This window comes from Sapajus apella, unplaced genomic scaffold (genome assembly GCF_009761245.1).
Source record: "Sapajus apella isolate SASKATOON/1434 unplaced genomic scaffold, GSC_monkey_1.0 scaffold50, whole genome shotgun sequence".
Lineage (NCBI taxonomy): Eukaryota > Metazoa > Chordata > Mammalia > Primates > Cebidae > Sapajus > Sapajus apella.
In genome coordinates, this window is record NW_022436990.1 from 16,797,609 (window position 1) to 16,820,543 (window position 22,935).

Consider the following 22,935-nt stretch of genomic DNA (forward strand, 5'->3'; position numbering starts at 1 on the left):
ATATATATATATATATATATATATATATATATATATATATAAAATGACTGAAAACTGTTGAGTTAAACATATAAGTATACAGCTTGGGGAAGTTCAGCAAATACCAGGATAAACTCAAATGCATAGAAATATAATGAAATGCTTAAAAACTACAAACAAAGAAAAATTTTTTGAATGTAGCCAGAGAAAAATCATCAATTACAATTACTGGTAGGGGGACAATGTTCAACTGACAATGATTTATCACCAGAAACCACGGAAATGAGAAGCAAGTGGCAAATATTATTAAAACACTGACAGAAAACAACTGCAAACCCAGAACTTCACCAATGAAGGTAAAATAATGACATGTTATGAAGAAGGTACTTGAAATAATGGAATTGCTCTGCATCCTGATTCTGGTGGTGATTGCATGACTCTATATGGGCGTTAAAGTTCATAACACTATACATCCAAAAGTCAATACAGTGTATGACAATTAATAGATAAGAATTTGAAGCCAGAAAATAAATGTATCCATAGATATCTTGATTTTATTGTACATTTTTTCTTTTACTACCTGCACTTTATTTCTCTCTCTGTTGCCTGGGTTTAGAAAGAGTGCCATCATGGATAATATCTAGGAAGGAGGTGAAATTATGGCTATTTTTATAATTGGATAAGATAGCTTTTTCCCCAAATAATAAATTCCTAGTGGCAATTTAAAAACTATATTTAGCATTAAAGTTTTTAATATATCATTTGCTGAATGTTCTACAAACGTGCTAATTGAAAATGTGGCAACCAGTGGCTGCTGTTTCATGAGAGCAGTGAGAGGGACTTTGTGGACCCACATAATCACCTGGAAGTGGGTCACTAGAAGCCATCTCATATCACTCATCAAGGAATGGTGGGAGGGCCAAGATCAGAGCAGCTAAGGAGTATGGCAGCAGGTGTGAGTTGGGAAGTAACTGATAATATAATTTGACTTATGTAATCCTAACTTTGATTAATACTTTACTGGACTAACACTGGTAGCTTATGGTTTACAGCAATGCTTTTCAAGCACTGTGCTAGAAGAGCTAGGCCTCACAGTGGGTGTTTAAGGAGCGGTGCTGGTGAGGCTATGAGGAGACCAGGTAGATAGTGCTCCTAGTGCCTTCCCCAGCCTCCATGGGACAAATATTGTAGGTTAGAATATTTGACTTCTATGAAGATTTGTATTGGCAAGGGGGTTGTATTTCTAAAAGATTGAAGGAGGGAGTGTTGTATGGGTCATACTAAAGATAGCCCTACATGAAAGCATTCAGCCAGAAGCAGATACAGAGGCAAATGGACCACATTAGTAAATTTTAGTATAACTTTTAAATAGGAAGTGTGAGGACTTTTAGGAGCAGCCAACTCTTCCAGGGGGTTTGAGATATCCTTTCAGAGAAAGCTCCTGAAATAGGAATAGGGACAGGGAAAAAAATGCTAAGAAAGCCTATAGGAATGCTATATCCAGTGGTAAGAATCAGAGAGAAACCATAATACAATTTTCAGATTTTCCAGCTGAACTGCCTGCGAATGAGTCCACACTGCAGTAATACCTTCTGGATTTTCAGCCACTTCACTGAGCCTGTGGGAGACGTTAAAAAGAACGTAGGAAAAGAGAAGAATAAGTGAAGCACGTGATGACAAGGAGAGAATGACACGGGCCCTTGGAAGTGAACAATTTTAAAATTGCTAAAGAATGCATAGGAAAGCCCGAGATGGTTTTAGAAGGTATGATTTGGGAGCTGAAAAAGAGAGAGGGGTTTTAAATACTGAAGATTTAGAGAAGAGAGACAATATTCATACTGTCACCAGAGTCAGCCATGATGGGGTGGGGTCTGGGTCACATGAAAGAAAATTTATATTAGGTTGGTGCAAAAGTAATGACAAAAACCAACCTAATAGATTTATGCCTTCCTCACAGAGGCATGTCCCTCACAGCCTGTCACAGGGTAAACAGATGCTGCCATAGAACCACTATTGATCTGAGAGAAACCGACAAGACCAGGAGTACTGACCCCTGAGTTCCGCCTCCTCTAAGTGTCTCAAAGAATGTGGGCCAGGTGTGTCATTGGTCTGTGGGGTCAGCTCAACTCACATGGAGGAGAGTCCTTTGATCTTGCTTTTAGTAGTTAAGAATAAAACATGATTTCAAGAATTAAAAAGGAAGAGGCTAACAAGACAAGTCCTCTCTCAGTTCATGTTAACTTATGCCAAAAGAGACAGAAGTACCAGAGGAGGACGTTCAATATTTGAATATAGACCACTATAGGTTACTCTCATCTCTAGCATAAACCCATATTATCCAAAAAGTAGTATGTTTTCAGCATTAAAAAGTTGAAAATTTCTAAAACTTCTTCTCTAAAGGCTGCTGGTTAAAGTCGAATTTGTATTTCGGTTAACTTTTTTATTTTTAAATACAAGTTTGTTTTTAACTTAGTAATTTTCCTTACAGACCAGTTGGTCAATATGTTTTGGCAACTTTGGAAAACATATTTAATTTTTTCCCAATCAAACCAAAAAGCCCCTTAGGAGCCATTGCAGTCTATTGGTTAAGTATGATTTTATTCATATGCTTCTTTAAAAGCTTTATTATTTACAAATAGACAGTAATGGCTTCATCTAAGCTAATCCACTTTATCATGCCATTATATATTTAGGGCATGTCCTGCATTTAGAAAAATCCCTTTGAGAATTCTGTACAAATTGCCAAGAGCCAGAGAAACATTCGTTAAACTTCCCGAATGTGGTATTATCTGCATCCTTTCCCTAGGGAAGGTAAGCAATTAACTTCTTGCTCCAGGAGTACTCAAGCAAAACCAATTCAAATACCTGGTCATGATGACTCTGCTATACCTCCAGAAAATGCCCCAGCTGGACAGGTAACAATAGTTTATTCTTGGCCATTAAGGGGGTGATGAGGGAGAATATGGATACACATTTGTCTCTACTGAAATAACCATCAACTAATTAATAAAGGACATATGAAGTACACCACTTTCAGTGCCCCCAGACTAGTGAGAAGATATGAGGAATTGGAAATGCTCATTTCCTTTTAATGTCTACTGGGCTACCTATAAGACGTCATTTAGTTTTACTTTCTCCACTTTAAAATTTAAAAGAAAAAAATGCTCTGGTTTGTTTTGCAGAAAGTTGGTAGTCCACACTGAATTGTAGTTTATTTTCTTGTATCTGCAGAAAGGATAGTTTGGTAAAATATTTACTGCCTTGGGTAAATTTTCCACAAATATATCTAGCCCTGTGAGAAGAGAAATTTAAGTGAAACTCAGATAAATAGCTATGAATCATTATTCAGGACACAGAGACCTCCAAACAGATACATGCAGGGGATGTGTGAATAAATGAGATATATCCATTCAAGGTTGATACAGCCCTTTAAACCCTTGCCCAATCAGGGAAGCCCAAGAGAGGCTTGCTTTGGATTTTGGCTGCTTCAGTGATCACTATCTCTGTGACCCTCTTGCTTAAAGAATATGTGACATCCTCCCTTTATTGAATTTAGGGCATTATTATTGACTCTTTAAAGTTATCAAATGGGTGAGGAAAATAGAAAATGCAAAGATCTTAATAATCAACTTGCAGTGTAGTGAAGAGACAGAAGATGATGAATACCTTAAAAGAAGAAGTCATAATATAACTCCTCAAGACAAAGGCGACAGCGGGTTATTTGTGCTGGCTCTTCTGGCTTGTCAAAGGTGGGCAGGGATGCTCTAACATTTCAGATCCTGACCTAACTCTTCAAAGCTACCCCAACAGGACTTCAAATACATATTTTGAATAATAACATCAAGGAGCGGTGAAGAAGTATGAAGCTCTTGAGACTATAGATGTTTCATTTTCCATTTTCTGTGTATTTCTTTTGTTCCAGACAATTCCAGACTCCATTCCCAATTTTTTCTCTATGTGCAAAAACTAAGGCTTTGTGCACTCTGTTGCTATGGAAACAGGAGAGGGAGAAACAGTTTATGTATTTCAAAAGCTGTCAGCCTATATGCTGTGGATTTTGATAACTAAACCTACACATAAACCATCTTCCCTCCACTTCCAATGCTCAACACTATATGTGTGTGCATATATACACGTGTGTGTGTGTGTGTGTGTGTATATATATATATATATATATATATATATATATATATATATGGAAAATTAGGGATCTATTTATTTAGCTTTGCTGCAATCCCTCTTATACTTTAGTGTCCAGGGGACAGAAGAGGCTTTGGTGATGCAGTTAGAGAAATACAAACTGTTCTTAATAAATGCTTACTAAATCAGAATGAAGATAGAGTTAGCAGGCATCACAACTCAATTTATTGCCAAAATAAAAAAGATTGAAGCTCTATTAATTTTAAAACAGATCTGAATGTTGCCAGGCTTATACTTTATAGAAATGTAATGTCTGCTCTACCCTCTTCAGCTCTCTAATAAAAGAGCTATTTTGAAATTACAAAATATACTGTTTTCCCCCAGAGAACCAAATTCAATAGCTTATTGATTTTTCCTGGCATCCTTGGTCTGGTATGAAGGTGCTTCTGGGCTCCCAGACCTGGAAGGAGGCAGTGTGTTTATAATTGATTCATATTCTGTACAGGAAAGCCACCTCCCCACACCCCTCAACTCAAAGTCTTTATGATAGTCCAGCCCATTAAGGGCTTGTCTTCCTACTATTCTCAGTTGCTTGCCAGTATTTCCTAATATTTTCAAGAAAATAATTGCCATTATAAGGTCATTTTTTTTTAATCAAGTTTAGATAATACAGTTAAGTGGACCAAGAAAAACACATGAGAACTTTGACCTTCAAATCTAGAGTATACTCCAATAGATAAAGGGTCTGTTCCAGTCATTAAAGGGTCTGTCAGGCTGTCTCCCATATGGCCCATTTTCTGGTGTTTATAGCATTTATTACTAGATGATTTAGTTGAGCCTAAAAATCAGGCCCTCGTCTAAAAATGTCTGGCATTGTTTTTCCCCTCCATGAAGACAAACTAGCAATAATTCATCTATGTGTGCATGAAGGATAAGTGAGAGACTAATGAGAACATAATGAAAAGCTAGTGATACTCATTTTCTTTCTTTTTATTTTACTAGAAAATTAATGCCCTTGATATTAAAACACTCAAGTTCAAAATCTACTGGTCACAACAGGAGTTTTAGAATTGTATTAGCTTAGTCTTCTGGTTCTATGGAGTCATTTACCCAGTAGATGAGAATTGTTACAAAGGATTAGAACTCTTCAAAGTAAATTATTGTGTTATTCTTAATAATCATAGATATATAGCCATTTTCCTCCAAGGAATTCACAACATCTAATTGACCTTATCTTACAAATAGTTACCCTGCTCCTGAGAGGTGAAACATTTTAAATTTCTATTAAATTGCTAGGGTTAAATAAAACCCAGAGATAGCAAATGGCCTTGTCAGCTCCTTTGAGGAGATATTGATAGCTTACAGATAAAATTTTTAAAAATGAATTCTCAGTGATTGAATCCTAAGTATGCAGATTTTTTTTAATCCCTACTAATTTTGAAAGTTTCTAAAATGTGGCAAAGTATTCTGCTTTCAGTGGCCCTGCCCTCCTCACAGATTTTGTCAGTTACTTAAATGAGGAAATCAAATGAATGGTTACCACATTTTCATACGGTATATGCTATAAGAAATAGAATATACATTGTACAATAGAATGAGGTTCCAAAAAGATATTAACATCTTGGGAAGATGGCTAAAGCCAAAAAAATTAAATTTTGTAGGAATGCAAGTTCCTGATCTTAGGTTAGAAAATATTAGACGTAGTTGTGAAAGAACAGCTTAGGAATGGTGTGAAAATTATTTTTATAGATTTTTATAACAACATCCATATGAATCTGCCATGTATCTTATCTGATAAAGGAGCAAATATGGCCTTAGGTTGCATTCATATTACTTGTGATTAAAGAAGGTACTAGTTTGGATGTAATCTATCTGGTCAGACATTTTCTAACAGTATCACCTGTTTGATCTTAAAAATCAACTACACTTCTTGATGTAGAATCTCTTAGAAAAGGGAGTAGGAAATGGGTTTATTCCAGAGAGATGAGCAGAGTGCCAAAGGAATTAAACCTATCCTTTAGTCTGATGAACATCTAACCAAACTAGTGATGTTTAGCCTAGAGAAAAAAGATCAAGAGAAAACACAATAGTTGTCATCATTGTTTCCTTAGAGATAAGATACACGTGACAAATTTTTATGTAATACATAGTGTCTGCAATTTGGGCCGTCTAAAGATTAAATGTTCTGCTTCTGTGGCAATGAGTTCTCCATTGCTAGATCTAAGTATCAGATGGATAATTAAATTGGTCTTTGAGTTTCCCTGCTAGACAAAATTTATAACTGTGATTCTAGAACTTTCTGGAGGAACCCATAATACAGTTCTGGCCAAACATAACAAAATATATAACGGACTGATACATTAAAATGTGTAATTCATAATGCATCTGAACAATTAAAAATATGGTGCTTCAAGTTTATCTACCTAGTGTATGTAACAAGGATATTTTATTCAAAGTTTCACTTCTAAATGTAATATAACTATGCACCTGTCAAGGAAAGATGGTCTTTATGCCTATACACTGATGCAGATATGCTGAAGCACAATTATTCCAGCTACCACCTGTAACAACTCTCCTGCAGATTGAATAGTTGACCAAAAAAGAATACGGGTGGTTCTAGGACTTGGGGAAGAAAAGGAATCAGTGTTTAATGGGTACAGAGTTTCAATTGGGGAAAATGAAAATTTATGGTAACATAACAATGTGAATGTACTTAATGTCACAGGACTGTATACTTGTAAATGATTAAATGGTAAAGTTTGTTCAGTATATTTTACCACAAGAAAAAAAAATTAAAAAGAGAAACCCAGATATTCTCATTCTGAGTGTTTAAATTCATCCCCTGGTCACTGTCAATAATTTGGTTAGCATATCCATAGTGAAAACTTCATCATAAAAACTGTTTACCAGATTCCTCTGGGTCTTCCCTTTTTCTTTCACAGAAGATATCTCCTTATGAGAGTATCCATAGAAACAGGGACACATATGTGGGATGTGCTGAAGGTATACATGTATACTTGAGTGAAAGAGAAAAGATTTGATCCTAGCTTTTAAAGGCAGGAAATCAGCTGCCAGATATGATAGGATAAAAATTACTACTTACCTACGGGAAGGAGGTGGAGTTACAGACTACAGCTCTTAAAGGAAGAAACCCACAATGAGCTGTGATTCTTGTTAAATTAACTTATGTATATTGGAAAGTATGGAAGGTCTCTTATTTGTTGTATAAGTGTCATACTTTATTATGCATAAGTTTCAACCAGCAGAGTTTATTTGAAATTGAGGTTTATGGGCCCCCACCTATTTGTTCTGATCCAATAGATCTTGGGTTAGGAAAGTTCAATTTTGAGATGGAGTTTTGCTTTTGTTGCCCAGGCTGGAGTGCAATGGCACGATCTCGGCTCACTACAACCTCCACCTCCCGGATTCATGTGATTCTCCTGCTTCAGCCTCCCAAGTAGCTGGAATTACAGGCATGTGCTACCACACCTGGGTAATTTTGTATGGAACCAGAAAAGATCCTGCATAGCCAAGACAATCCTAAGCAAAAAAACAAAGCTGGAGGCATCACATTACCTGACTTCAAACATACTACAAGGCTACAGTAATCAAAACAGCATGGTACTGGTACTAAAGCAGAGATATAGACCAATGGAACAGAACGGAGGCCTCAGAAATAATGCCACACATCTACAACCATCTGATCGTTGACAAACCTGACAAAAGCAAGCAATGGGGACATAATTTCCTAGTTAATAAAGATGTTGGGAAAACTGGCTAGCCATATGCAGAAAGTTAAACTGGATCTCTTTCTTAGACCTTATACAAAAATTAACTACAGATGGATTGAAGATTTGAACATAAGACTTAACATCATAAAAACCCTAGAAGAAAACCTAGGCAATACCACTCAGGACATAGGCATGGGCAAGGATTCATGACTAAAACACTAAAAGCAATGGCAACAAAAGCCAAAATTGACAAATGCGATATAATTAAACTAAAGAGCTTCTACACAGTAAAAGAAACTATCATTTGAGTGAAGTGACAACCAACAGAATGTGAAAAAAAAATTTGCAATCTGTCCATCTGACAAAGGGCTAATATCCAGAATCTACAGAGAACTGAAACAAATTTACAAGAAAAAACAACCCCATCAAAAAGTGGGCAAAGGATAGGAACAGACATTTCTCAAAAGAAGACATTTATGCAGCCAACAAACATGAAAAAAATCCTCGTCATCCCTGGTTATTAGAAAAATGCAAATCAAAACGACATTGAGATACCATCTCATGCCAGTTAGAATGGCAATCATTAAATAATCTGGAGACAACAGATGTTGGAGAGGATGTGGAGAAATAGGAACACTTTTACACTGTTGGTGGGAGTGTCAATTAGTTTAACCATTGTGGAAGACAGTGTGGCAATTCTTCAAGGATCTAGAAATAGAAATACCATTTGACCTAGCAATCCCATAACTGGATATATACCCAAAGGATTATAAATCATTCTATTATAAAGACACATGCACACGTATGTTTATTGCAGCACTGTTCACAATAGCAAAGACTTGGAACCAACCTAAATGCCCATCAATGATAGACTGGATAAAGAAAATGTGGCACATATCCATCATGGAATACTATACAACCATAAAAAAGGATGAGTTCATGTCCTTTACAGGGACATGGATAAAGCTGGAAACCGTCATTCTCAGCAAACTGACACAAAACAGAAAACCAAACACCACATGTTCTCACTCATAAGTAGGTGTTGAACAATGAGAACACATGGACACAGGGAGGGGAACATCATACACTGGGGTCTGTTGGGGTTGGGTGGCTAGGGAAGGGATAGCATTAGGAAAAATACCTAATGTAGATGATGGGGTGATGCAGCACACCACCATGGCACTTGTATACCTATATAACCTGCACATTCTGCACATGTACCCCAGAACTTAAAAATGTTTTTAAAGTTAAATTTATAAAAAATCCATGTTTATGATGAGGGTTGTTGAAGAATACATTTTGAGAAACATTAACCTAGATTATCACCCAATAATTCTCAAACTTCTTGCCTCAGAATTCCTTTTTATTCTTAAAAATCAGTGAGGACACCAATGAACTTCTGTTCATGGGGGTGATATCTGTCACTATTATATCCGATATGAATACTGGGAATACAGAATACAAAAGAATTTATTTACAATTATAATAAACTGTTGGTTAAATAAATTAATGAATTAATGAATTCTAAAAACTATTTTTACAACAAAAAACTGTTGATAAGGAGACTTTGTTTTTCAGTTTTGTACATTTTAGCATCTGGCTTAATAGGAGACCTATGAATTCTCACATTAGTGTCTACATTCAATTTGATGAAATATATTGTTTTTGTTGAAGCACATGAAGAATGCCCAGCCTCAAACAAGTACATAATAGGACAGTAAAATGTCATTTCAATAAACTTTTCATATATTTGTAGACATTGTTCTTTGATGCTATACCGAAGGTAAACAAATGGCAGTTTCTTAAAGGTTAGTTGCCATGTGAAATCTGAATCCATATAAATAAACATTATTTTCTCTGCTACCTAAAAATCATATTGGCCTATCTCACGCTCATTCCTTATTTTGTAATGATAAACATTTATCACTTGTAAAATCTTTTTTAAAATTATACAGAGCCTCCTAAATGTTGATACATTGTTAGACATCAATCATAGCACATATTTTAATTTCACTGCTGATCTTACTAGAGAAGTGTTAACATACCCAGACACTACCAAGGTTATGATAGTGAATAAAATTTTCCACAATCATAATTATTGCTTGGAAGCTTGAACTTCATAGCTTACAACAAATACTGTAAAGTTTTCCTTGAAGTACAAATTCAGCTCATTTTAGAAAATGATGGCCAAACATGTAAGTCTAGTAACCATAGCTTGTGAGTTGTTCTTTGTAGCTAAAAAAGAAAAAAATTCTTCTATGAAAGTGATGGCTAGTTTAGCTTGCAACTCAATTACATTCATTAGTATGCAGCAAATGTACTTTGTGCATATTGCTATAACAGAATTCAACAAATGTGTACTCGAGTTTAGATTTAATAAAATTTATCATTTAAACTACTTCATTTAAAGGGATTCTTAAAAGCAGATTTTTTTTTCAACTGTGAATGTGTGATGGTAAAGAATATTGTAACTGCTAGTCTATTTTGGTGGCACTGTGTTGGTCTACCATTAAGGTGACAGTAGCTCTTCCCATCACAGCTTTTGCATCACTTATGCAAAATAAACAATGTGAAAAAACAGGTAATATCTTAGTATTACTATGAAAATAGTCTTGACCTCACAGACCCAAAATGACCTTGGAGACACCCATGGGGCTGTAGACCATACTCTGAGGACCTCTGATCTATACTATCAGGCCAGTGTTTATCTATGAAGGTGCTGAGGCTAATGGCAACTTTAATGATTAAGACAGCTGCAAGTTAGACAAAAGACACAAAATCTAGTGATCAATAGATCAGGCAGGTGATTATACTTAACAACCAATTGTACATTTCAAAATAGAAGAAAATAAGTCAAATGTTCCTAGCATAAAGATAAATATTTAACAAGAAAATCCCAGTTACCATCATTTGTGCATTGAAATATGAATGCATGAAATTATCACATGTACCCCCAAAATATGTTCATTATGTATAAATTTTTAAAAATAAAAATACAAAATAGAAAAGACAAATATTTAAGGTAATGGATATTGCCTCCCCTCAGAAAAAACATAGCAGCCAACATTATTTGTACCACATCTTTTTTTTACTTTTCCATTTCCTTGAATCTTCACCAGAACTCTACGAGTTATGAACTATTATTATCTTCATTTTACAAGTGAGGAATATGAGATAGAGTTGCATGAGATCACAAAGTTTTTACATGGCAAAACCAGAACTGTCTTTCGGACCCTTTCCTGGAAATAAGGGAGGCATGCATGGGGATGAGGCACTGCCCAGGAACTGAAACCCAGGATATCTGAGGTAAGCCACTAGCAGAAATAGTGCATGGAAAGTTATCAAGATGTGTTTGCATGAATAAATACTAAGAACCTGTCCTATTTATATGTAGGTGTTAATTATCTTAATGTAGTTCATGTCTGTTTTATAAACATCCATTTCTGTATTTTGCATTTTTTCTTAGCTTGGTCAAGTAAATGTAATGAAGTCTTTTGCTTTAGTCTTTGTTGCCTGCTTCACAGATGATCTTTTACATTGAATTTTACCAACGGACACTCCCAACTTATTTAGCCATGTAAAGGATGGACACATTTATGTGTCTGTTAAATCTAAACTGGAGAAGAGGCTTTGCCACTGCACGTTGGAAGAAAAAACACAGGATCTCAGAAGCTCTAAGAGACTTCAGGCAATCTAGAAGGAAATTTGTTTATAGACACTTGCTACATCAGAGGGTCTTAGCCCACACGTAAATGGTAATATTCTTTTCAAATATTTAACACTCATTCTACAGCTAAAGTAGTTTGCTTTTCCTTATATTTTGGCATTGTGTGTTTTAGTTCCACAGGGAGGCTATTAAGATTTAGATTTAACCTAACATTTGTCTGTGCCCCTGCTAACACTGTCTTGTTTTTCCCCTTTCCTATCTCACAAGTCCAGCAACTTCTACTGTAACTATATTAACATATCTTGATTATATTTTTTCCATCAACCATCAAAGGAAGAAATCAAAGCTCAAAAAACTCAAACTCTCTCAAGGTCATAAAGATCTTAAATTGGGTTTTAGTCAGACTGTTAGCCTAAGCCCTCTGACACCAAATCCAGAGAAATACTGGAACAGAACAACAAAAGTGCATAGTATTCTGAATACAATGCCTAGAATGTCCTAATCAATATGAACAGTATGGTATATTTAAGACGGGCTGGTAACATTTATTCAGGCAAGATGCCTTGTTTTATTCAGCAAGCCCTGTATCCTGAAACAAGAAAGCAACTGTGAGTAAATCAGAGCTAACCCTCTATCAGCAGTTGAAGACTTTTTTCCTTCCCAACGGCAATTCATCTATTACTATTTGAATAGTAAGTAGAATATGTATGAATGAAATAGAGAAAGCACTACTAATCTCTGGGCTCTCTGCAGTCGTAGTAGATTAAAGTAGTAGAAACGCTGCCACTACCTTCTATGCGATTTAACATAGTTTTCTCTTCCATGGAGCCCAAAGACTATTGCTTCAATATTCTTTTCAACACAGGACTCCAAATGGCCACTGCTAACTGCTCATAGTTAATGATTTAAGATGAAGCCATTTTCTTTTCTGATTTAAAGTAAATTTCATCTATGTAAACAACCAAGTATGATTTTTGCTTTTAGAGAGATTTATACATGGAAATAGTTTGCTTTTGATTCATGGATGTTTAAGATTACATATATGTTTATTGTCATAAGGAAAATAGTCTGATGCCATTTAAGAGGCACCTCAATACCTCCTTATATAGACTGCTAAATTTTCCATTGCCAAACAGCATCTGTACCCTCTTACCAGAGCCTAAATGCAGCTTGCTCCTTGTTTTTCTTCTACGCCCTTCAATAAGTCAAAAGATGAGAGTCAGAATTCTATGCCACTGGGATCCAGAGAAAATGAGTCATACACACCTGAGCACTATGAGCTCTAGTTCAGACATCCTCTGTTGCTCACTCATCAGCCCTTGCCTGCATACTCAAAAAAGAAAAGCATAGAATTGAAGCCTTGTATGAGCTCCCCAGAAGAAATCCCTTAGTAATACTAACTGGACTCTTAACCAACTGCCAAATTCCCTTGGGCTTTTCAGAAAACTTAGGCTAGGTCTGAAGATAAACCTCTAATAAAAATTAAGGTGATTATTCATTGCAGTACAATAGGAGAATGAACATTTCCTGGTAGGCAGCAGGGAATTGTACAACCCAACAGCTGTGCACTAACACTGAAGCGCTCCCACGGGTGCTTTCAAGCCTCAATCAGGACAGTGATAAGGGAACTATATTGGAAATGAGGGGCTGCTGATGACTCAGGTGAGTCAGGCAAAACTAAAGAATCAGACTTCAAAGGGTTGTGTGCATTAAGAGAAGCACAACAAAGGAGAAGAGAGAGAGCTGCCCCACATCACCAACTCTATCGTGGAAGCTCTCCTTATCATTCTGCTCCAGTCCTGTGATTATGAGGAGGGAGTGAAAACATCCACTAATCAGGGCAGTGTGGTGTGCTATTCACAACCTCATAACTGGCAGTAAAACAGAAAGGCCCGTGTCTGCTATGCTGAGTAATTTCCACACTGAGGCCCTGAGCAGAGATGCCGTGTCATTTGTAACATCTGCCTTGGCATCCAGGAGCCAAAGTAAGCTAGTTACAGAGCTGCACTGCTTCTTTCTCCCTCTTCCTGTGACAAGTTTAAAGAACTCAAAGTTATTTGAAAAGAAAACTAGTCCAAGCTCTTCAGAGAGTTGTCAGTTAGATGCAGGTAAGGCAGAAGAGTATATTTGAGGCTAAGAAGATACTCTGGCTTATTTACCTAGAAGAGAGGGGAGAAGTAGCATCAGGTATGGAAGGAGAAATCAAGTATTAAAGCAGAAACAGGCAGTCTGGAGGGCAGATCTTCATAGCTGCACGGGAAGGCAGACTCAGTCTTTAGGTTTCATTCATTTTTTTTTTTCATATAAGACTATGCCCCAATGATAGTGATAGAACCCAACATCACTGCTAAGTCCGAAGACATTTGGCTTTTTAAACTTTCCAATTATTCTAAAGCCCATATCCTAGCCCAGTGCTTCTTACTTCTAATGTGTACACGAATAACCTGGGGATCTTATTGGAATAAGAATTCTAATTCTGAAATTCTGGCTTGGACTGAGTATCTATAGTTTCCAAGTGATATCAAGTGCTGTAGGTATGAGCACTCCCTCTACAGCAGCATGGTACTGCATCATAATTTTTTGGGTCCTAGCAGGGCCAGGAAACAGTAAAGGCCAGTAAACAGCCTTTTCTCTTTTCCTCATAAGACTTAAAAAACATAGTGTCCAAAGTGCAGTCACAGTATATAAACCACATCTTTCCAATAGCAAGTCTTATTCATCATATGGATGAGATAAAGATGTAAAAGAAGACTCCACCCGGGCCTAACCAGGTGTGGGTGGCCACTTTCTAATGAGTTTGAGGGTAAAGTAAAGCTGTATTGGGTGTGTGCCCAAGTCATACACCTGTGCAACAGTGTAATCAGAGAGTCCAGAGAAATTGGAAACTAGAAATATGGAGCCTCTTAACAATTTGGCACTTAGGAAATGTGTCAAAGCAACACAAGGCAAATCAAAGCCATTAGCCTTTCTGTCTAAAAATTAAAGTCCCAGGACCATTCAATATAGCTTCTCTTGGCCTTGAAGCCTATCATGAAGAATGATTCTCAACTGATGGTTTCTTTGGTTCAAGGCCCTGAAGTAGGTATTACAAGGCATGAGAAACATGAAGAACACATAGAATGTGACCTCAAGAAGCCTGCTGAGGGACTAGAGAATGGAGTATCTAATGCATATTTTTGTTTGATGTATTTCTATTATTTTCCCACACAATTTCCACAGGACAGTTATTGCTGCAATAGTTCCTAAAAGACCGGCTACATCTAAACAGCCAATGCTAAATTGAAGGTTTGTTGCACCAGGATTGCCAAATAGTAATTTTAATCACATTTATACCAACTGATCCCATACTGAAGTGATTTAAAACTTTTCCACTGCCCTTTCTGTATCCAAAAGACTGTGTTAATCATGGATGGGTTCTGCCTCACAGCTTCTTTGAGAGGTTCATCAGTATTCCTCTTTCCATTTTACAGATGGGAGGACTGGGCAGAGAGACGTTAAGTGACTGCCCAAAGCAAAAGCTGGAATTGGAGACTGTGCTTGGGCCCTCCACTCTCGCCCTTAACCAACTGAGACATCCTGGCTCTGTTACCCCAGCTTCTTGCACACACTAGGCCTGCCAACCACTTTAACAGCCAGTGACAGACGAGTCATTATGAGCTGCTATGTAGGGAAAAGAAAATATAAGCCAGATTCTCATGCTATATAACTCTAGGGGAACTTTAAATCACCAGATGTCAATCTGGAACCTCTCCTGAGTGCTCCAGCTCTCAGGCACAGATGGGAAAAATTGGGCTTAAAGGATACTTACTGGGCAGACTCAGAGCCCAGAACTCAGGAATGGAACCTAGTGCTCCAAAGCTTGCAAGTGGCCCTTTGAACTATGTCATTTAAGCTTCTCAGACTCCAAATCTCATCCGTAGGGGAGGCTTATTTTTCTCATTTGTCTATGAGTCAGAGTATTGTGCTAGAGAATAGGCTTTGTTATTGGCAGACGGATTTGTATCTTGTCCTCACCTCTCATTAACTGTGTGACATTGGACAAATTATTCAACCTTCCTGGGCTTCAGAGTTCTCATGTTTGAAAATTTAAACATTCCAGAAGCCACTTTCACAATGACACAGTGAGGGTTAAATACGACAAAATAACTGAAACGTTGCTGATACATAGCAGACACTCGACGAATGTCCTATTTTTCTCATTTCTTGTTGATATTCATGAATAAAATAGCTTGGAAATATTTGGTAAAGAGAAATAATGCTGATATATTAATCCCATTTTAATAAGCATTCACTCTGGGTCAAAAATATATCAACAAGTTATCTCATATAGAAGCAAGGTAATTGACATAAATTAACTGGAAAAAAATAGAATACTAAAAGGGGGTTAATTGTCCTCAAATAAATGAAATGTTTTCATTCAATAAATTATGGCTTTCTATTAGTTTTCACCTCTGCTGAAAGACATAGTAAAATGTGTTCAGAATGAAGTAACGTACAAAGAAAAACCTTCTGATAACAGTTAAAATCTAGAATATTTTTCTGGGAGAGAATGCACAGAATTTTATGGAAAAGCATATTTAGTCCCAATTCAAGCCAACAAAATCAATGAAAGCCTACAATTATACTAACATTCTAATATATGACAAATATTGGGAACTGTTAATTTTTAAAACTATAAATAAGGAAGGGTACACAGAGATAACCTAATATGGAGGCAAGAGAACAGCTATTTTTATCCTGAATTTGTAACTACCCTTTTCACCTTAGGTAAGTTAAATATTTAGTCCAAAGTCCCCTTATACATAATGGGAACCGTTGAGTTAACTTAGTTCTAGGATAATTTTAGGTAGTTGGTTTCTTTCTGATTTAAAATGTGTCTAGATTAATAAAATGCATTTTATACTCTTTAGAGCCAGTCATACTGTAAGATGAGGTATGCCTGTAATATAAATTTCCATCCATCTATTAATAAAATGATCAAAACCACTCTCCAGTCTAGAGCCAGGATAATGAACTCAAGGTCACAGTGCACAGCACAGTAGTACCTCTTTGCCTGCCCACAGATGATCAATATAATTTTTTGGAGTAAAAGAATGCACAACCTAATCCCAGACATGAGCTCTATAATTTGCTCCAGCACTAATTTGACAAACCTCCTATGTGCCAGGCAGTATATTTGCTTGCAGTGGTATTTGGATATGACATGAGTACCAAATTTAATTTTTTTTTTTTTTTTTTTTTTTTGAGACGGAGTTTCGCTCTTGTTATCCAGGCTGGAGTGCAATGGCGCGATCTCGGCTCACCACAACCTCCGCCTCCTGGGTTCAGGCAATTCTCCTGCCTCAGCCTCCTGAGTAGCTGGGATTACAGGCATGCGCCACCATGCCCAGCTAATTTTTTGTATTTTTAGTAGAGGCGGGGTTTCACCATGTTGACCAGGATGGTCTCGATCTCTTGACCTCGTGATCCACCTGCCTCGGCCTCCCAAAGTGCTGGGATTACAGGCGTGAGCCACCGTGCCTGGCCCCAAATTTAATTTTTAAAAGTAACTTACCACCATTTGATTAAGAATTTCTTCTAATATTCATGAAGTCAAATGAAATTACTTGATTTGTATTATATGGTAAAAGCTGCAAAGGACAGTGTGCTGACCTTGCTCTCGTAGTTTGTGTCTTTGGTGGCAGATGCTCTCAGGGAGGAGAGTTGAGGTAAACTGGAGGATTAGTAAAATTCTGAGGGTAAAAGAATCTTCTCTCAGCCTTTAGGGAATGGATTAATGAAGCACAGCAAAGCAAGTCACATTACCTATATTAACTTAGAGAGGAAAATGAGTTTTCTGTTACATGTAGACCTTATTAATGAAGGATCACTACATTGCTCATAACTCTGCCTATGCTGGAGAAGGTGAAGTGGACCCAGATAAGCAGAAAAGATGTTAGCAAGTAAATATTCATGGGGCTTTGACTTGCAGACTAATTTTCAAATGCTTTGACTCAGAGGGCTCAAAGTAAAGGCAAGGAACAAGTAGGTGTATAGAGTGTCATTTTAGTGGGTGAATGAGTCATACCATAGGTTTCTTTCCTGCAAATGGTATTGTCACAGTGTCTGCTTAAGTTATTTGATCCGAGCTTTAAAAAGAAACATTGCAAGTCTTCCTTTCAGAAAGGAGACCCTAAGGAGTTTAAAAGAAATTATGGTTTCTTTTCATCAACACTGCTACAAGCCTTACTGCCACCAGCACTAATTACTGTAGCTCACAAACCCTGTACTCTTTCTTCAATTTAAGGCTTCAAGAATACTCAGAGCAAAACAGTGGAAATCCAACACTGATATAGGCTTCTTGCTCTCATTTTAAAATGCATTATATAAGAGAGAGAATCCTTATCTGAAACTACAGGTTTGAACACACCGTAGGTCTTAAATTAGACCTCTCTTTGAAGCTTAGTAACAGAACCGTAGATGGGAACACAGATACAGCTGAAACTTATATTCTGGTGATGCAAGTGCCTTGTCTATATGGAGACTAGAAAAGGATGAACATAAACCGAAAGACTCCCAATACTAAATAGCTGTGCTTATTTGGGGAGGTAATGTGCATTGTTGAGGATGTTTCCTTGAGATTTATTCCCAGGAATTATGTACATATGGAAGTCAAGTTGACTCCTTTGGAGCAAAATATTTCCCCCTCATGAGAGAAACAAGCTTTTTTAAATTACAGTGCTGTTGAAGGTAGAATTGTAGCAAATTCTAAACAAAGGAACATTCCACTTGAAATTTGCAATATCATTTAGACTTTTCTTTCTTCTCACAGAGCACATCTCTCTGTCCTTATGATTCTGTTGTACTTACCACACTATATATTCATCATCTCTTTGTTGGTCTTCTCCCCTTCTTACTCATTATTCCTTACATCTTATAGCATATATTATCTATTATAAGGCCTGATTTAGAAAAGTCTCACAGATACACACATATATAATTTATTCCTTTACATTTAACAATTCATTTAATTAAATATGTCAACATATTATAAAGAGTTTAGAATTTAAAGGGACTAAATCACCCATAACCTCAGTGCCCTAGCTAGCAAATGTTATTTTAGAAAATGAATATTTTTTTGGAAAAAACACAAATCTAAAATTAAGAATCATTTTACATCTCTAGGTAGAAAACATAAAATCATACTCAGAGTGTTCTTAAAAATATATTTCCTATATTTAAATTTCCTTAAAAGCCATAACACTTCATCAAGATGTCTTAAGTGGGTGAAGATGATCTCATTTAGCAGATGAGGAGAAAGAAAAAGAGCTTTACACAACTATTTCAATGACAAAGAATGGATTAGATTTAAAGTGATACTTCCAGTTCGGGCTCAAATGATGGTGACATACTTTCAATGCATGGGCAGGGAATGGGTTTGGAATTGTTTCTTGTATCAAAAGGTTGGACTGAAAATTGCCTTGAAAATATCTTCTAAATTGTAGGCCTGATAAAAATTCTTTGAGAAATGTATCTGTTTTTATATTAGACTCGAATTTTCCAAGGTGAATATCAGAACAAGAACAAGATCTAAGCAGCCCCTTGACTGTTAGGACTTGGCGATTTATATCTGTATTATTTTCCTGTGTTGACAGATAAGATCACAAGGCTCTGCTTTCTGAAGGCAATAGAGGACTCTTCATGGGCAATATAAGCAAATGTAATTTGATTTTTAATTTTTCATATTTAGAACTGATATAAAAAATAATAGGGACTATTATAAAGCCAGTAGTAACTTAGGTATCTTAACACAAGATTTTTTTGCTCTTACACTCTTAAATGAAAACAAGATATACTCTCTAAATTTTTAATGCTTCATTTTCCCATAGCATTGTGGTTACGGTAAACAAAACAATTTAACAGATATGATTTCTATCCTCCTGGCATTTGGAAAAGACAGTTGGTTTAGGATTAAAATGACCCTTTTACTTCACATATCAGATGGGTAAGCCTCATGCTGCCTGTCAGTGTTAGGACTAGATTTGGTGCTCTCAAACCAACACAGCATAGTTAACCCAAAAGAAGGTCAGAAGAGAAAAAAATTTTTTCCCTTCATTAAAGTATTTGATAAAAATTGTTTCTTCACATTTCTCATGACAAATTTATTTAAGTGATAAAACTATCTCTTTTGGGATAGGTTTGAAGGAGTGGGAAAGCAGGTCAATAAATGATCAGAGTAATAATGCAATTTTTAAACCAAATCTTTTATTATGTCAGTACTCATACCATGAGGAAAGCACTCCATAGTCAAATGAGGAAGACCTCCTATCAAAACCAATTCTTCAAACCAAATTTGTTCAAACCATTTCTGAGGATTAAACTGACTGTCTAACTCCTCTTTAGGCTTCCCAACCCCAGGGTGCCAGTCCATGTGTTTTTTACATGATTGTAGTTAATCCCAGGCAATGTGCATGCAGTTAAATAGTTCACAGAATGGAGCTAGTAAGTGGGCCTGCTGCCCCAGCACAATGATCGGCCTTTCAGAAGGACCCAGAACCGTCAGCTTCAAGGTAGAGCATTAGAAGTTCTATAGGTATTAGCTATGGTTAGCAAAATGCATGTATGAAATATTTGGTTAATGCTGGCCTCTGGTATTGGATTTCTAGGAAATCCAATGGTAAGGGGTAGGATGGTAAGAGAAATTTATTTCTTTGACAGTCACTGGCTTCTAAGAAATTTCATAAGCATCCAAACTGTTGCCAGAGGTAACATCTTTCCCCTTCTTACTGTAGTGACAGCAAATCTAGGCCTTTGGATTAGAGCACTATTTTAGGAATAACTTGTAGTTCAATGCGTATTTCTTGGGATGGTAATATGTTAATTCCAAACCACTCGTTATGATATAAGTGATTACTCAACCATAGCATGTGCCAGCCACTCCGCTAGTCATTGAAAAAAAACAAGATGAGTGATAACAGTAGCTAGAACTGCAATGCAGGGTAATAGGTGCTACAAATAAATATGCAACAAGGAGTAGGGTGGGAAAGCTGCCGAAGGAATTTGAGAAAACAACAGAAAAAAAGTGATACTTAAGTATAGAAAAATCCAAAGTTTAGGATCACATTCCAAGTAATGGAAAGACTGTGCCTGAAAAGACAGAAGTGTAGGTGCAGTGGCTCATGCCTGTGATTCCAGCACTTTGGGAAGCTAAGGCAGGTAGGATTGCTTGAGTTCAGGAGCTCGAGACCAGACTGAGCAATATAGTGAGACCTTGTCTTTAATAAAAATTAAGAAAACAAATCAGTCAGGCATGGGGGTGTGTGCCGGTAGTCTCAGCTACTTGGGAGGCTGAGGCACGAGGATTGCTTGAGTCCAGGAGATAGAGGCTACAGTGTGCTGTGATCTTGCCACTGCCCTTCAGCCTGACAAACTGTCTCAAAAATAAACCAGAATAAAACAAAACATCATGGTGGGTCCTCAGAAATGAAACACGATGCAGTTTGTTCCAGGGAGGATGGTATACAATGGTGTCAGAGGGTTAGTCATGTAAGGCCCTGAGTAGACTGGTGAGATAAAAGATCTTGCCTGGGTGGTAAAGCATGGAAGGGCCTAACTGGCCTGCCAAGGGGCTCGATTCCAACCCATCTGTGATGGAATATTATGGAGGCCACAGAGTATCTGGATCAGACTCACACTGTGGAACAGTCACCTTCATTGCAGTATAGATGGTGGATTGAAAGGACAAAAGAGTGGACTTAGGGATGCCAGCTAGAAAAACATTATACCAAAACAAGCTGCAGGTGATCAAGGAAAGGTAGGATGATGATAGAAACAACAAAGAAATATTTTAGAGGTGGAATTAATGAGACTTAGTTACAAACTGAAAGTAGTTGATGAGGTAAAGGAGGAATTTAGGACAAAGTCCATGTTACTGGCTTGAGAACAGGTTACAGAAAGTAGGTTTGATCAGGAATTCCATTTAGATTGATTGAACTTGAGGTATCTGTGAAATGTGCAGTTAGATTACAGTATATTATATATGGGTCTGGAGCTCAAGAATGAGGTCCATTTTTGAAACGGATAATTGTGAGTCATCAGCATATAATATAAATTGAAGAGTCTTTAGGGGATTAAATGTGATGGGGCCAGAGGAGACGTTTTAATTGAGAGAAGAGGAAGAAGGTACAGAAGATGAGACACCGCCCCGTTAGAAGGGTGATCCAGGACATTTCAGAAGTTGTTGCAGGGGTGGTTCTTACTCATTCTTAAAACTGAAGCACAGATAGCATACCACTGTTCTGAGTTTGGGCAAAAGCCTGAGGCAAAAGGAAAGAGTAAAAGCTGAAAAAGGTCATTCTCCTCTCCTAACAACTGCTCTGGAGTTCCTTAACTTGGTCACAATTGTCAATAAATAGAGCTACTTGTTATTATGACATGTCCTGGAAATGTTCCCCTGAGATGGATGTTTCTAGTCAGCAAAATGAATAATGAAGATTATGGGTAAGATGAGAGGGGAGTGAAGGAGTCTCTCCTTCTACATGAATGGGTCCTCTTGTTCTGGCTGTTTATAAGACTGATGTAATTAGGCAATCTCTGTGCTAAACCTTGACCTCAAGGCCTGCCTCTATTATTCTAACACTATACCTTTAAATCTAACTGGGTTTTTAATCTATTTAGGTGGATATATACACACACACACACACACACAAACACACAATATCATACTTTAAGAACTTTAATTACTTGGGTGCTACAGTGTCATAAGTACTGGATTTAAACTCAGAACATCTGACTTTGATTTTCTGCTCTGTCACAGATTAGATTTGAGATTGTTAAGTCATTTTCTTTCTCTGGGCCTGTATGCCCAAGTTTATAACACATGCCAGGGTTAGACGAGATAACCTCTAATATTTCTTCTCTAAACTTTCTGGAAGGGGTTGAATTGCTAGTCAGATACAAGTAAATATGTATTCATTTTCTATCTGTTATTCAGTTATTTGCTTGATGATCATGTATTACATGCCCTGGGCATACACAGATAAATAAGGAGTTCAGAAACGAGTGGAATTTAAATATATTTTTTCCTTAAGGTGAAAATGTATTTTCTCAAAAACTAATTAACTGTTGGTCCTTTTTGTTTTTTATGAGTCAGGCTTGGCATATGGGTTTAGAGGTCACTGTGGAGGAACAAAAGCATTTATTGGCCAAAGTGATATCCTGAGAAAGTAATCTTGAAATGACAGATGCTGAAGGTCACAAATAACCACACTTTGGGGGACTTTTAGCAAAGAGTAGTGCCAATAGTTCATAGTTAGAGACAATCTTGTAAGAGAGTGATCTGAAACAGCAAGACTTAACTTGTGAGGGTAGATTTAGGAAAGAGGTCATCAAAGCTATGAGAGAAGGATTAGCATGTAGTTCTGAAGTCTTTCTGTGGAT